This window comes from Ochotona princeps, chromosome 2 (assembly GCF_030435755.1).
Source record: "Ochotona princeps isolate mOchPri1 chromosome 2, mOchPri1.hap1, whole genome shotgun sequence".
NCBI lineage: Eukaryota > Metazoa > Chordata > Mammalia > Lagomorpha > Ochotonidae > Ochotona > Ochotona princeps.
The window spans coordinates 121,397,194-121,414,091 of NC_080833.1; the positions used below are offsets into that span (position 1 = coordinate 121,397,194).

General features: G+C 49.2%; 1 protein-coding gene across 2 annotated transcripts in view; it reads right to left on the minus strand.

Annotated features, from left to right (window-relative positions):
• GPR161 (G protein-coupled receptor 161) overlaps window positions 1-11,561 on the minus strand; it is a 49,238-nt gene extending 37,677 nt beyond the window's left edge. Inside the window, exon 1 of one of the 2 annotated variants that reach the window (XM_058660604.1) lies at window positions 11,445-11,561. The gene's annotated coding sequence lies outside the window, so the exon portion shown is untranslated. The other variant, XM_058660603.1, reaches the window with a different exon arrangement.
• Window positions 11,562-16,898: the final 5,337 nt, after the last annotated feature.

Below are 16,898 nucleotides of genomic sequence, written 5' to 3' on the forward strand. Positions count from 1 at the left end.
AAACAGAAGATCTTTCTTTCTGTCTCTCCTTCTCTCTGCAAATCTACCTTTCCAATAAAAACAAATAAATGTTTTTTTTTTAAAAAATTCAATTCCTTTCCCCCCCTTCAAATAGAAATAGAGATCAAAGCAATTTGCTTTGATTAGTGGAGTGATCTGGAAGGGAGAAAGCCAACACCAGATGCTTCCAGATGAAGATGCTGCCAGAGAGGCCTGGTACCTCAAGACACGAAGCTACTACAATAGACTGTTCCTCTAGGGTCAAGTTGCATGGGCAACCACACAACCCCAAGCTGGATCAGGGTCACTGGCATCCAGGTGACCACCTCCACCTGCAACCATGGACACTGATGTCCCCTGCTTCCTTTGGCTTGAAACTCCCGCCCTGAAAGAGTAAATCTCTTCTTTTCCAGCAGAAATCCTACAGGATCATCAGTGGCGATGCAGGAGAGCTGGGGAGGTCTGACAAGGAACACAGTAAAGACCCCGGGTCACAGTCTAACTCAGCCACAAAGCCCATCTCCAAGGATGCTGCTGGGCCCAAGATTCTCCGATGCGCAAGGCATCCCAGCACGAGGCCTGTGGCAGCCTCCAGGGACAGTGGGACCGAGGCTGAAGCCTCCTCTACACGACCAGGCAGGGTTTTTCTGCGCCTTTCATTTTTTACTATAAACAGTAAGCCGGTCAGGAAAAAATAAAACAACCCCTCACACACACATCCCCATGCTCAGAAAGACTAGAAGAGATGGAAGCTGAGTTGATAACTCCTATCACAGAATAAACAGTGACTACCGTGTTAATTGGCTTTTACCCTTAATTATCTTTTTTTTTGCTCATTATCTTCATTGAGCCAGGGAAACTCATTAAGTCCATATTGATCAAATGGAGAATATTCTTTTTAAGTAGCTTCAAGGAGTGTTTCTACTGGACACATCTTTTTTTCTGATGGTCACATCTGAGGCAGAAACCAGGGAGAAAAAAGGGCAGCCAGACCAGGGCAGCTACACTGCTAAGGATTCCACAAACTCTGATGTTATGTCTTTCCGTTAGCTAGTTGGCTCTCCTCTTCCCATTCCTCTCCGATACCTACAATAGCCGGTACATCCATTACTGAGCTTGGGTTGGGCTCTACTGGACCACTGATCAAGGCATGCCAAGACCCTCACCTCCTGATGTCTGCACTGAAGGGGAGAAAATAGAGGGCAGCAAACATGCCATAAATATAAAAAAATCACCCTACGCAGCAGGTGCTGTGAAGTGGGTAGGCTGGATGTGGGTACTCAGACATCTGACTAATGACCAGATCATGGGCCTGGCAGCATGGCCAAGCAGCTAATGTCCTCGCCTTGAACACGCCGGGATTCCTTGTGGGCGCTGGTTCTAATCCCAGCAGCTCCACTTCCCATCCAGCTCCCTGCTTGTGGCCTGGGAAAGCAGTCGAGGACGGCCCAAAGCTTTGGGACCCTGCACCCGTGTGTGAGACTTGGAGGAGGTTCCTGGCTCCTGGCTTCGGATTGGCTCAGTTCCAGCCATTGTGGCCACTTGGGGAGTGAACCAGAGGACGGCAGGTCTTCCTCTCTTCCTCTCCTCCTCTCCATATATCCGACTTTGTAATAAAAATAAATAAATCTTAAAAAAAAAAAAAAGACCAGATGATGATGCAAAGACAAGGCCAAAAGAAGGCTTTGCAGAGGCTCTGGGGTCACCACCCGTGTGACATGCTGGCCTGTGTATCCGTCTGCTTCGTCAGTACTTTAACTCAGACACCCAAAAGAAGATTCCACTTACAGCATGGAGATTACGACTCAGGACTCATGAAAACTCCCCTCCAAGGGCACATTCCCCAGTGGCCTAAAGGCCACCCACAGACCCACCCACCTCTTGGTTGAGTCTTCACCCTTCATCCAATAATCCTCAACATGAAGATAAAGGGGTTGAAACATCTTGCATGAGCTTGAGGTGGGGGCGAGTGCTGGCGTGGCCATAATAGCATTTCAAATTAGTCAGAGCTGGAGAGGGCAGGGAATAACCCTATATCCAGAGATGGTCAAGGGCCCTTGTGAGCCAAGGAAAAGAGTGTGGCCTGGATCTTGTGTATGATGGAAAGCCGTGGGCTAGATATGGCCAAGCTGTGCTGCTGGATGAAGTGTGGCTGCAGGGGGCAGTGTAGAGGCAGGTACCCGTCTGCCCCTAGCCCAAGCATGCCAGGGTTATTGTAATAAAGCTGGTGAGAAGAGGTGGTATTCATCAAATCTCCTTAAATACAGAAACGTTTTAGAACCACGAGGTCTTCAGAGAAAGTCATTCTCGGGTCTCATTTTACAGATGGTCAAACTGAAGCCCAAAGAGTTACCCAAGCACATGCCCAATTACTGCAAAGTCACATACCTGCACCTCTGCCCTCACCTGGCCAGTCCCAGGCCTCAGGGAGGCAACACATAAGACAGGTAGGAATAAGAGCCCTCCACACAGTCACCCTCTTCAGGTTCCAATAAATAACTTCGTTTACTTGGGCCAGGTCACAGGTGACTGCTCAGCCTAACTCAAGGGGTCCTTCTGCAAGCTCCTTTTGGATCTGATATCTGTGACAGCTTTGAATCTCTCCCCAAAGGCTCCTCCTGTCTGGGCTCTCCGATCCTGCTCTCTCCCTCCTAGCTCACCTGTCCTGAGCTGTGAGTTGTTCTGTTCTGGCATGTCCTGGAGGCACTGCCTTCCTTCTCACCTACAAAGGGAACCTACAAAGGGAGCCTCATTAACATCTCTTGCCTTTCAGAGTCCTGGTCTCACAGCTGGAGCCATGTGACCTATGTCTTGCCAATCAGCATCTTCCAATTACCTCTGAACCTGGTGTAACCCAAGATGTCATGAAGCATTGGCAGGTTGATGCAGAAACACACCTCCTCTGCCCTTTGGAATTCACCTGAAGTCTCCTCGGGCCATAACAAGGGGAAAAAGACGTGGAATTACTAGGAGCCATCACATGAAATAAGACAAGAGGTGAAGGGCCGGGCGCGGTGGCCTAGCAGCTAAAGTCCTCGCCTTGAACACGCTGCAAGCACATATGGGCGCCGGTTCTAATCCCAGCAGCTTCACTTCCCATCCAGCTCCCTGCTTGTGGCCTGGGAAAGCAGTTGAGGATGGCCCAAAGCCTTGGGATCCTGCACCCACATGGGAGACCTGGAAGAAGTTCCTGGCTTCAGTAGGCACAGCACCGGCCGTTGCACTCACTTGGGGAGTGAATCATCGGACAGAAGATCTTCCTCTCTGTCTCTCCTCCTCTCTGTATATATCTGACTTTGCAATAAAAATAAATAACTCTTAAAAAAAAAGACAAGAGGTGAAAATAAAACTTGAGCATTTTTTCATATGTTTATTTGCCATTTGGGTTTGTTCTTTTGTGAAGTGTTTGCCCATTTCCCGTGCCCACTTCTTGAGTGGCTTGCTTGTTTTAGTGTTTTGGCTGTTTTGTAGTTCTTTGTATATTCTGGAGATTAGCCCTCTATCGCCTACGTAGTGCGCAAAGATCTTCTCCCATTCTGTGGGCTGCTTTTTTACTTTATTGATTGTTTCCTTTGCTGTGCAGAAGCTTCTTAGTTTGATGAGGTCCCATTTGTTTATTCTGGTCTTGGTTTCTATTGCTTTTGGAGTCCTTCTTAGGAAGTAGGGACCTACCCCTAGATCTTGCAGAGTATTTCCAACATTTTCTTCTGAAAGCTTAAAGGTTTCTGGATGTAGGTTTAGATCTTTTATCCATTTAGATTTGATTTTGGTGTATGGTGAGAGATGTGGGTCTATCTTTTGTTTCTACAGGCCCTGGCAATAAGGGAAATCCAAATTAAAACATCAATGAGGTACCACCTGATGCCAGTAAGACTGGCCCACATGAATAAAAGCACCAATAACACTTGTTGGCGAGGTTGCGGGGAAAAGGGAACCCTACTCCACTGCTGGTGGGGCTGCAGGCTGGTACAGCCTCTATGGAAATCAGTATGGAGAATATTCAAACAACTCAAATTCAACATACCGTATGATCCAGCAATAGCACTCCTAGGAATATATCCAGAACAATTGTTTTATGAGAAACCAACATGCACTCCTATGTTCATAGCAGCACAATCAGTAATTGCAAAAACTTGGAAGCAGCCAAAATGCCCATCAACAGAGGATTGGATAAGAAAGTTATGGTTCATCTACTCCATGGAATACTACTCAGCTATTAAAAAAAACAAAATGCAGTTCTTTGTGGCCAAATGGGCCAAACTGGAAACCATAATGCTAAGGGAAATGAGCCAATCCCAAAAGGTTAAATACCACATGCTTGCCTTAATTTAAGATGATATGATGTTATGTATAACATATTATGTTATGTATGTTATATGTTGTGTATAAACTAAAATTGAAATGTCAATGAGGTGGTCACAGAAGGTGGTTAAGAACTTGCATTTACTTTTAACATATTGGTTACTCATTACTATGTCAATTAATTCCATAATGATGTAAATTTTTGCTGATGGTATGTTGGAGCTTTTAATGGACTGGGATGATACTCTGCTGGCTCTGTCTTCAGACCAGAGAGGGTATACCTAAGAAGCCGTTGAACTTGACTGGACAATAAGATGCTGGACTCTATGTTTGGTATATGCTTGCAATGGGGGAATCTCAACTGAACTTGAACTGTGGTTATGCAACAAGGTGGAGGAATCCACCATGGTGGGAGGGTTTGGGGAGGGGTGGGGAGAATCCAAGTACCTATGAAACTGTGTCACATAATACAATGTAATTAATGAATTAAAAATAAAAAAAAAAAAAAGAAAATAAGACTTGAAACTCCTTGACTCCTAAACCCACACTCGAAGTCAAATATACTTTTGAGCTTTTTAGGGGCACCGTAAGTAGCTTTCCATTTTATGCTTAAGTCAATTGAACTAGGTCTCATCTCTGTACGCTCCTGTCTGTATCCACTTACGCATCATGACCTCCAAAAACTCCTCTGCAGCTCAGACAACTCTCCAGAGCCCTAGACTCCCATCCACTCACTGAGCTCCCACACGTTCCACCCAGACCCCTTAAGGTAACCCTTACAGATGGAATCCCTCATCTCCACTACTCTTCATGCTCATCTCCATCCACAAAACCTTAGGACAGGGCCGGGCGGCGTGGCCTAGCGGCTAAAGTCCTCACCTTGAACGCCCCGGGATCCCATATGGGCGCCGGTTCTAATCCCAGCAGCTCCACTTCCCATCCAGCTCGCTTCCTGCTTGTGGCCTGGGAAAACAGTCGAGGACGGCCCAATGCATTGGGACCCTGCACCTGCGTGGGAGACCTGGAAGAGGTTCCAGGCTCCTGGCTTCGGATCGGCGCGCATCGGCCCGTTGCGGCTCACTTTGGGAGTGAATCATCAGACGGAAGATCTTCCTCTCTGTCTCTCCTCCTCTGTGTATATCTGGCTGTAATAAAATGAATAAATCTTTAAAAAAAAAAACCTTAGGACAGGCTTGGGCACGCTCGCCAGTTGATCCTGAAGGGGCTACAATCCCCTCCTGTACAACCTTTTCTGACTGCAGAGTTTGGGTAGATTGATAAACATATCCGAGCCTTAGAGTTCCACCCTGACTTGCTAGGATTGAATGAGACAATGTCATTCCATGTCCTTCTGTCCCATTCCCTATCGCAAACATCCAGTGTGTGTACGAAATCCCAAAACGCCATACTTCTGCCTTTGCCCCCACTCAGAGCCTCGCCATCCTCCCTCGGGGACACAACCAGACGTCCCTTCTAGTCTTCTTATCTCGGAATCGCTCCCACTCCAAGCTGTCCTCGCTGTGCGTGCCGGACTGATGACCCCGACGCAAGCCTGATCTGGTCACATTTTTCTCTACCACCTGCGGAACACATTCATTTGCCAACGCCATCCACGCGGCCACTCGCCATCACTCAAGTTCTCTGCTTTTCTCTAACCCTGCCCCCGCGTACACACTGCCTCCTGCCACAACTCAGATACCCTTTGTCCCTCTTTGCCCACCCAGAGAGAAGCTCATCCTTAAGACTTCGTGGGGACGGCCCGGCGGCGTGGCCTAGCGGCTAAAGTCCTCGCCTTGAAAGCCCCGGGATCCCATATGGGCGCCGGTTCTAATCCCAGCAGCTCCACTTCCCATCCAGCTCCCTGCTTGTGGCCTGGGAAAGCAGTCGAGGACGGCCCAAAGCTTTGGGACACTGCACCCGCGTGGGAGACCCGGAAGAGGTTCCAGGTTCCCGGCTTCAGATCGGCGCGCATCGGCCCGTTGCGGCTCATTTGGGGAGTGAATCATCGGATGGAAGATCTTCCTCTCTGTCTCTCCTCCTCTCTGTATATCCGGCTTTCCAATAACAATAAAATCTTAAAAAAAAAAAAAAAAAGACTTCGTGGAGAAAGTCACTAGGAAAGTGAGAGAGATACACTTATTGGCTAACCAAGCTCACAGGCCGACAAACACCCTGAGCTCGCTGGTGTCCCACAGAGAGAGAGAGAGAGAGAGAGAGAGAGCAACTGAGAAGAGGAAAAGCAGCTATTTACAGCACCTCAAATAGAGAAAAGCAAGAAAACAACGACAAAGAGAAGGAACACTTAGGAAAATTCCATCTTGACATGGAAGACTCCTTAAGCAAGAGGGAAACTCAGGGCCACAAAGAAAAATGATTTAGATTTAAGCTCATAAAAATGAAAAATGTCTGTACCATCAGCGGCACAAGAGGCAAGGCTGGAGCGGACATAAAAGGTATCACATTTGATTTATTAACAAGAAAAAGACGAAGATCCGGAATCCAGAAGAAGCCTCAGAACTTGATGAAACTAAAAGTAATTCAACAACAACAAAAGTGGCAAAGGATTTGACAGAGCAATCAGGGAAAGTGTAAAATTTAAGTTTTGGGTTTTTTTGGAAGGGCAAACTTGGAAGAATCTATCAGCATTAAAATGCACATAACTGATACAGAATGGTCTCCAAGATCTAAGCTATACTTTTTAAACGCCATATGCAGAGCAGGATACGTGGTGTGCAACTGTATTTATTTTTGAAAGGGAGGAAAGGGAAAACACATTTTATTTGCCTGTCGGTGCACGGACTATCTCTGAAAGAATATACAAAAACTGGCAAAAATTAGTTGTGTCCAAAAAAGGAAATCTAGCTCTGGGGAACAGGAGTGGGAGGATGATGCTACCTTTTATAACTTCTGAAGCTGTACCTTTCGAACATACTACCTGTCCCCCCCATCAACTAAACTGAAATAAACTCCACCTCTGTTTTGGTACCATTTTCTGAGCCTCAAAACATAAAGAGAATTCTGCTGAAATAACTGCTTTAAAGGTATACTCTTTTTGACCTATCAGTTCCACTTCTGGGACTAATTTTTTACATGTTTTATTTCTTCTAATGAAGTGAAAAAGCAGAGAGGCAGAGAGAGGCCCATTGGTTGGTTCGCTCCTCTGCAACAGAGCCTGCAAAGCCAGGGCTAGGTCAGGCTGCAGTCAGGAGCCACGAGCTCACTTTGGGTTTTCTTCACAAGAGACAGGGATGTGGGTGTTTGAATCTTCACCTGCTCGCTCCGAGGATGCTTGAGCAAGAAGCGGAGATGGAGAGCAGAACCAGGAAAGAAAAAAAACCCAGGCACTCTAGCACGAGGTGCAGGCATCCCACGCCAGGCTTTAACTCCCGAATCCAAAACTCAACCCTCCGGGGAGCAACTGTTACCCAGAAACTCTGCACCGATGCTCAATACTTGGAAGAATAAAAATACACAGAAAGATGGATTTGGAAACAATCAAGACAATAGGGGACTATTTAAATCGGTGACAACGAATTTATACAATGAAATACTACATAGCCATTAAAAAGGATGAAATATATCTGTGACTGATACTGAAGGACTTCCAAGTCATATGCTGGCGCTGGGGTATCACAAGTTAACCTGTCACCTGTTGTGCTGGCATCTCACTCAGGAACTGGTTCGAGTCCTGGGTGTTCTACTTCCAATCCAGCTCCCTGCTAATGCTCCTGGGAAAGTAGCAGAAGATGGCTCAAGTGCTTTGGTCTCTGCATCCATGTGGGAGACCTGGAAGAGTTTTTGGGGACGTGGCACTTGGCTGCAGTCTGGCCCAGCCCAGGCTGCTGTGGTTTTCTGGGCAGTGAACCAGCAAATAGAAGAGCTCACCCTCTCTCTCCTACTCTCTCCGCAACGCTACCTTTCAAGGAAAGAAAACAAACTCTAAGGCATCATTACAGCTGACCCCCATTTACACACTTTTAACATTTACTATTATTATTAACCTGAGAGGCAGAGACAGAGATAAACAGGGAGCACCCCCTCACTGGTTGAATCCCGTAAATCCCCCGACCACTGGGCTGGACTAGGAACTCAGCACTCGGTGGTGGTCTCCCCGCCAGCGTAAGAGCCTGATCACTGAGCAATGCCACTGTCCCCAAGGTCCACAGCAGCAGGCAGCAGCAGTTCCCAGCCAGAGCCCAGAACACCGGACAACGGCAAGGCCAAACACTTGCTCCCAATGTGTTTTTTAAAGTGTTATTTCTTTACTCATTTTTTTTTTAAATATTTATTTATTTTTATTGCAAAGTCAGATATATACAGAGAGGAGGAGAGACAGAGAGGAAGCTCTTCCATCCGATGATTCACTCCCCAAGTGAGCCGCAACGGGCCGATGCGCGCCGATCTGAAGCCGGGAACCAGGAACCTCTTCCAGGTCTCCCACACGGGTGCAGGGTCCCAAGGCTTTAGGCCGTCCTCGACTGCTTTCCCAGGCCACAAGCAGGAGCTGGATGGGAAGTGGAGCTGCTGGGATTAGAACCGGCGCCCATAAAGGATCCCGGGGCGTGTTCAAGGTGAGGACTTAAGCCGCTAGGCCACCACACCAGGTCCTACTCATTTACTTTTTAATGCTAACTGATTGTTATCCACCTGAAAAGCAGAGCCACAGAGAGACAGCCTGTGATATGGGGGGGGAGGGGGAATGGAGAAAAGGCAGAAGGAACTCTACTGTCTTCTTTTGTATTTCTGTATTTTAAAAATCTTCTGTAACAGCTCTTACTTGTTTCAAAATCACTATCTTCCAGGCAGGGTTTACATGATCCATGCAAGGTTTGAAGGGGCAGGACTGGGGAGCTGGCTGTCAGCTCTAGACCGTGTTCTGAAGACAGGGCTTGCTCCCTGCATCCTGGAACACGAAACACCACACACCCCAATAAAATTTTGGTCCAGGAACAATTTCCTTCCCCTGGGTCCCTGGGCAGACTGAACAGTCCTCCCTTTATGCCCCAGCATTCACCAAACATATATGCCATGACTGCCATCCTCTTTGGTCCTGGGCACTCAAAATGTTCAAGTTAATACGCGGGCTCGGAATAAGCATTTTCCTCTGGCGTCAGGCAGGCATCACCGCTGAGACTAGAGCTGTCTGAAAGCTCCAGGCGGTCCTGGAGTCTTCTACTGCTTCACTTACGGCTGCTCTTAAACAAAACTACAACGCGATGCCTCTCGCTGCTGCCACCGAGGTGTCTCACTGCCACCCAGCAGAGCCGGCATCGGAATGTCTCCACGCAGGTTCCGAAGTGACAGGCCACAGCCCACAACCTGCCTGCACTCGTAACTCAGTTTTCCCGCACGTTTTGTACACATGTTTTCCATGAACACGCAGCTTTAAAACTATGAGCCGTTTTTCCCTGTAAAAATGTACAGCTTCCGCCAAATTCATATCAGTAAACCGGTGCACCTGCGGTAACCTCCCCCGGGCTCTCCTGCCCACCCTCCTCTTCTTCCTTCTAGACTAGCTCCAGCTGAGCGCGGAGTTCTCACCACACCAGGGAACAGCTCGTCCTCCGGCTGACCCAGAGGGCAGTTCCGGTTCAGCCCAGCCCATCTCCCACAGAACCCACGCAGGCAGCTTTCACGCCTCTCACTCCACAGTGCTCCTGCCTGAAGCACAGAGAGAAGGCCTGGACACCTGAGCCAAGACTCTAGTTCCAAAATTATGAGGGGTCCTGCTTTTCACTGCAACAGGACTGGGGGCCATGCTGAGTTAAAGACTCCTCCTGTGTGACATCAGGAGGCCACCTGCATAGTACTGTCAGGTCAGCAGCCAGTGGGGGGGGGGGTGATTATCTGGCCAGAGACCCTCACCTCGCCTTTCCCATCCCCAGCTGAGAGCACTTCCTTGGGCTGTTGTAAGCATGCAATGAGATAGCGCATCAGTCAGCGACTTAGCCAGATTAAACATCAGATGGGGTCGACTCAGACAGGAAGAGGGGTACACTGGATGGGTGACAGCCATGGCAGGTCACTCCCCCTTTCGGCCTGCAGGGCCTGGTTAGAGCCTCGGGTCACCTCTTGTCCCAAGCAGGAGCTCTCCCGAGCAGCACACGTGGGGAGGTCCTGGGAGCGCAGAAGCCCGCTCTCCTTGAAGTGACCAGTATTCCCACTCGCCAGATCCTTTCACTCCAAAACCACACCCCCTCCTTACCTCCACCCCCATCCCCACCCCCGACTTCAGCAGGGAAGAATCCACAGACCTGCTCCTGAAAGCAGGCTGCAAAAGGGATGAAAGACACAATATCCAGCAAAAACAGCTTTAAAGATGTGATCCAAAAAGCCAGCCCAGGGCCATGCGGTAAGCGGCCAGCAGCGCTCTCCAACCCCACTCATCCTGCAAAAGATCTCACCCCTAAACGCCTTTGTCCAAAGGTTACACCGCGGGTAAGCTCTGTTCAGGAAGGCTTCGAGGGCTTCCAAGTCTTCCCTGACCGCTCCCCCCGCAACCCAAACTCACAGCATCACCCTGTCCAGGATCCAAGAGGCACCAGTCCGGGGTGCCTGGAGACTTCGGGCGCGCCTTCCGCCAGTCTCGGCGACCCAGCGCCCGTGGTTCCGCCTGGACAGGGTCGCTCACCTGCAGCTCAGGGATCGCAGTCCCGGAGGCCGGCCGCTCCGCCGCACATCCTCCCCCAAAGCGGGTCGTGGAGTCCTGGGCCCCCGGGGGAAGGGGTCGCGGCCCCCATCGGCCACGTCCCAGGTACGCACCGCTGCTCTCCGTTCCCGGGGCAGTGGGGTGTGGGCTTTGGGCGGCGCCTGAGACGAAGCAGGTTGCAACCAGCAGAATGGAGTGGGCTTCCGAGAAAGAAGCAGCTGGGCGCAGGGGAGGGGCGCGCCCCCGAAGTCTCCCCACAAAGACCTCCAGCTCTCCAAAGCGACGCGCACTGCAGCCGGGGCCACTGCCCCTGGGCTGCTAGAGGGGCTCGGGGAGAGAGGAAAAGGAGCGCCGTGGGGGCGGGGCGGCGGGGCGGTGGGAGCGCGGGGACCCTCCCCGGCCCTCGGCCCGTACCCCGCACGGCACAATGAACTCAGCCCAGCTCCATCCCGGACCCCACCCGGCGGCCTGCGTCCGCAGCCCAGCCGCTCACCGAAGAGTCGCCGCCGCAGCCCAGGGCCCGGCCGGGCCGCCTCCTCGCCTCGGCCGCCTCCGCTGCCGCCGCTTCCTTCCTCCCGCCGCGCTCGGGGCCGGGAGGTTTCGGGTTTCAGCCGCCGCCGCGCCCGCCTGGTCCCGCCTCGCCCCGCCCGCCCGCCACCGGCACGCGGCCCGGCCCGCGCAGCCGAGGAACTTTGAGGCGCCCGCCCCCTCCTCCGCGCCCCGGCCCGCCCCGTCCTCCGCGCCCCGGCCCGCCCCGTCCTCGGCGGCCGCCAGTCTCTCTCCCGACCACTTTGCGAGGCTTCCCACGATCGGCCTCGGCGGCTGCTCTTTGTCTCGCCCCAGTGTTCCTGGAAGGCTTTGTGGTCCCCGCAGGGGCCTTCCCAGTTTCCAGTTCCTCAGTCCCAGAGCGCGCCGCAGGGACGTCCCCTTTCCCGTTTCTCCCGCTCGCCACCCAGACTTTGGGCTCCGCGCAGGCACCCTCTGCGCCTGCCTGGGTCTCGTGGCGGGCTCCCCCGGGCGCGCCTGGCCGGCTCACCCTTCATTCATCGTACCGAGCGGCCCGAGCGTCTGCCAGGTGTCCTGGGCCCCGGAAAGGTGCGCTGCCTGGCGGCCCTGCAGGAGCCAAGGAGCCGGCAAGGGATGCAAACGAACTTCACCTCGCCGCTCTATACTCGTCTGGCCCCGGAGGTGGGGGAGCGGGCGTTACCACACACACCGCCCAAGGGTGCCGCCGCCCGGGGCACAACACCCATTCCCTTGTCCGGGTCAGTTTTCCCTCCTCGCTTTGTGCACCTTATCCCTAGCCCCATTTCCCAGGTCACAGCCTTGACGAGGCAATGGAAAGCTGCTTTTTAAAGAAAGGAAGAAAGGACACGTAAGGCAGCAAAAAGAATCAGGCAAGAAGTTATAAAACCCAATTCACTGCGGCAGGAAAATGCACACAAAATTAACCGGAAAACTTAGCGTAGGATTCAGATTCCTCTGATATGCGTCTGTGGGTGAATCCATTCATGATTCCCTTGTCTACAGACTGACACGTGGGAGCTGTTCCCTATTATGATCAGGCCACCGAGGCATCATTAAGAGCAATAATTTACCACTCCAGCACCTGCCAGATTCCCAGATTGCTTCAGGGACTAGGGGACCCTGGGGATCCACGGATGGATGCCTCCGTGTCCCTATGAGATGGATGCTCTATTTGGACAAAATCAGGAGCTGCAAGCCCCATGCTAGCAGGAACCTAAAGGGTTTTGTTGTTGGTGGTGGTGGTGGTTTTATTATTTTATTTTATTTTATTTTATTTTACTCTGGACAATGTCTGTTAGACACTTAGAAATCCCTAGTTAGTTGCTTAATTTACCCTGGCTCAGACACTGGCTAAGCTCAGTGACCTGGAGGAAACTAGTTGACCTTCCTGCGCCTTAGCTTACACACCAGAGAGGACTTCAAAAGCTTCGCGGAAAAATGGATGCTTTCTGTGGTTTCTGCTTTGTTACAAGTATTTTTTTTTTCATGCCCCCCCCCCCCACGTATAAGGTGAGGATGCTCATACCGACCCGTCTAAAGTTACAAAGGGTTAATGAAACAGGTTAACTGATCACCCAGGATCAGAGAATCTGAAAAACAAGCTGTGAAAAATTGGCATTCAAGAAAGACCTGGGTGCCAGCAGCTTAAGCCGCTGCCTGTGAGACCAGCATGCTGTATGGGAGTAGCAGTTCCGCCTTGGCAGCTCTGCACATGCGCCTCAGCAGCCGGCAGGTGATGGTCAGCGTGCGGGTTCCTGCAACAAACAGGAAAGAACGTGCGAGGAGTGAACCAACAGATGGAGGATCTTTTCCTCTCAGTTTCTCCTTCTCCCTGTAAATCTGCCTCTCTCAAATAAAACATAAGGAAATCTTTAAAAACAAAACAAATAAATTGCAAAAAATTAAAACTGCAAAAAAATGCAGTTTTGGGGTTCCTGGCTTCTCCCTGGCCTAGTCCTGGCTGGTGCAACCATGTAGCAAGTGAACCAATGGATGGTTCACTCTGTGGCTGTTATTCTGCCTTTCAAATAAATAAATCTTTTTATATTTAAAAAGAGAGAGAGAGAGAGAAAGAAAGAAAGAATGAATGAAAGAAGGAAGACTCTGAAGTATGTGCCCCAGAGTAGCGTGGAGGAGGAATTAAAAACAATTACAGCTCTTTGAGCTAGCAATGCCTTATAATATAAGAGCTGTGCATCACGCTGAGTGGCCTTTTCCCACACTATTCCTATCTCATTCTGAACTCATCAATGGAAAGGATTTTTTCCTCATGATGCTCATTATCAAATATATTATTCATCACAGAGGATTTTGTTTCCCATTGCGCAGAAGCTCTGAACTTGCCATGCATTTAGGGGGAGAAACTGCTGCCAACAAATGCATTTTGCAGTTGCCCGCTAAAGGTTACTTTTCCCCTTCTAGAACTATAATGTTGAGCTAAGAACAATATTCGGAAAACTGCAAAGAAAACAGAGCAATTGTTACTAACAGTTATTTCCTTTTTTTTTTAAAGATTTACTTATTTTTATTACAAAGTGAGATATATATACAGGAGGAGAGACAGAGAAAGATCCTCTGTGCGATGGTTCACTCCCCAAGTGAGCCACAACGGCCGGTGCTGTGCTGATCCTAAGCCAGGAGCCTGGAACCTCCTCCAGGTCTCCCACATGGGTACAGGGTCCCAAAGCTTTGGGCCGTCCTTGACTGCTTTCCCAGGCCACAAGCAGGGAGCTGGATGGGAAGTGGAGCTGCCGGGATTAGAACCGGCGCCCATATGGGATCCCGGCACGTTCAAGGTGAGGACTTTAGCCGCTAGGCCAGGCCGCCGGGCCCACTAACAGTTATTTCATGATATATCAGGATATAGATGATAATCAGGAAAAACAGAGCATTGATGTTTCACTAAAGTTTAATGTTTTTGCAAAAGAATTTTAAAAATACATGACTCTCCTTTTTCAAATCAGTTTCATATTCTCTATGAACAACCCCCAAGACTTCTGAAGCGAGATCATGCAAGGCCTTTTCCAACTAAATCCTAAGTGCTGATTGAATTCCACATCTGACGAGATATCTTTTATATAAAATACCGCTGCAATCCAGCAGTCCATGAAAAACTAATAATGGCAAAATTGCAAAGTGTGTTCTTTGTCCCACATGGAGTATTACTCCCCCACTCTTTGCAGACTGAGTCCTCTCTGCTCCCACCTCTCAGCCTCAGTGCTACCTCCTCAGAGAAGTCTTCCCTGACTGAGCTATCCCAAACTTCTCTATTTCTTTGGCATATAAAAGGTATCGCTATGCATGTCTTTCTGGAGGGCAAGCACTGTGGTAGAACACGCGCCAACATCTCCCATGGGCATCAATTTGAGTCTTGGTTGCTCCACTTCAGAGCCAGCTCCCTGATAATGGCCAGGGAGAGCAGCCAAAATGCTTGGACCGCTGCACCTGAGTGGGAGACCCAGAAGAAGTTCCTGGCTGCTGTCTGTAGACCAGCCTGGTACCAGCCATTGGGGCCTTTTGGGCAGTGAATTAGCAGATACAAGATCTCTCTGACTCAAACTCCCTCTCTGTAACTGCAATTAAAATAAATAATGGCACCATGGCTCAACAGGTTAATACCCCACCTTCAAGCACTGGCATCCCACATGGACGCCGCTTTGTGTCTCAGCTGCTCCACTTCTGAGCAAGCTCCCTGGGCTGGCAAAGCAGTGGAGGACGGCCCAAGTCTTTGTGCTCTGCCCCCATGTGGGAGATGCAGCAAAGGCTCCTGGTTCCTGGCTTTGGATCAGCTCAGCTCTGGCCATTGTGGCCATTTAAGGGAGTGAACCAGTGAATGGAAGATCTTTCTCTGTTCTCCTTTCTGTAAATCTCCCTTTCAAATAAAAACATATAAATAAAACAAAATTTTTTTAAGTTTACTGTTGCCCCCAATGGTAAGTTTCATGAGAGCAGAGACATCGGCTTTTTTAGTTTACCAAAATGGGAATCAGGGCTTACCGCGATAAAACTTTGTTTTAGAGGCAAAGTCACATTTACACTAAGCTCTCTCACACACTAGTTTACTTCCCCAAAAGCCCGATTAAGGACTGGGCCCACCCAGGTCTGCCGTGTGGGTGAGAGGAACAGAATCACTTGAGCCGTTATCACAGCCTCCCCGAATCTGCTGAACAGGAAGCTGGGCAAGGAACTGAACTGACTTCAATACGGGATGTGCGCATCTCAACTGTGCTAACTACCAGGGTGGACACTCTCTGGGAAAGTGGATTTTTAAATACATGAATGACAAATCAAAATACGTAAAGCACATTTTCTCAAACTTAGGGACACATGAGAACCCCTCGGAATTTTCTTACGTACAACATTAGAGCCCCATTCATATAAAATGAAATTTGATGTGTTGTGCTTAAACAGCATTGAAAACCAGTTCCTTCACATATACTGTCAGAAAAAAAGTGAAAAGAGAGTTCACAGAATGAGCTGAAATATTTCCAGTCTGTTAAAAGTCTTATTTCCAGGACCTGGCGTGATGGCTCAGTATATAAACACTTACCTTGAATGCACCAGGATCCCAAATGAATATTGGCTGCTCCATTTCCCATCCAGCTCCCTGCTTGTGGCTTGGAAAGGCATTGGGGGGTGGCTGGACGCCTTGGGACTTACACGAGAACCCCAGAAGAAGCTCCTGGCTCCTGGCTACAGACCCGCTCAGCTCCGGCCATTGCATCCATTTGGGGAGTGAGCCAGCAGATAGAAGATCTTTGTATCTCCTTCTCTTTGTGTACCCACCTTTCCAATGAAAACAAATAAATCTTTAAAAAAGGGAAAAGGCTTCTATCCAGAATATATAAAGAAGTCCTACAACTTTAGTAAAACTTTATAGCTCATTTAAAGAATGAGCAACGGATCTATTTTTCTTTTCCTTAGCAACAGGGATACATACTGGTGCCCAAATGGGATTCTGGTGCTTGCAAGGTAAGGATTTAGCTGCTGAGCTATTGTGCTGGGCCTGCAAAGGATCCAAATAGCTAATGCTACAAAGAACACTTTTACATAATCAATAAGTACAAGAAAACCTCCTCAATATCATCATAGCCATTGGGGAAACACCTATCAAAACAATACCATTTTACTTCACACATACAAGGATGGTTATAATCAAAAGGCATTAACAACTACAACTGGAATTACTGGAAATTAAGATCTTGTGCATTGCTGGTTGGTATGTAAAATGATGCAGTCACTTTAGAAAGCAAATTGGCAGTTCCTCAAAATGGTGAACGTAAATTTAGCTTATGACCTAGCAATTTTACTTCTAGGCTGTAGGCACAAGAGAAATAGTAACTTTTATTTATTTATTTATTTATTGAAAAAAAGCAATGTTACAGAGCAAGAAAGGGAGAGACAGAGAGAGAGGGCGAAT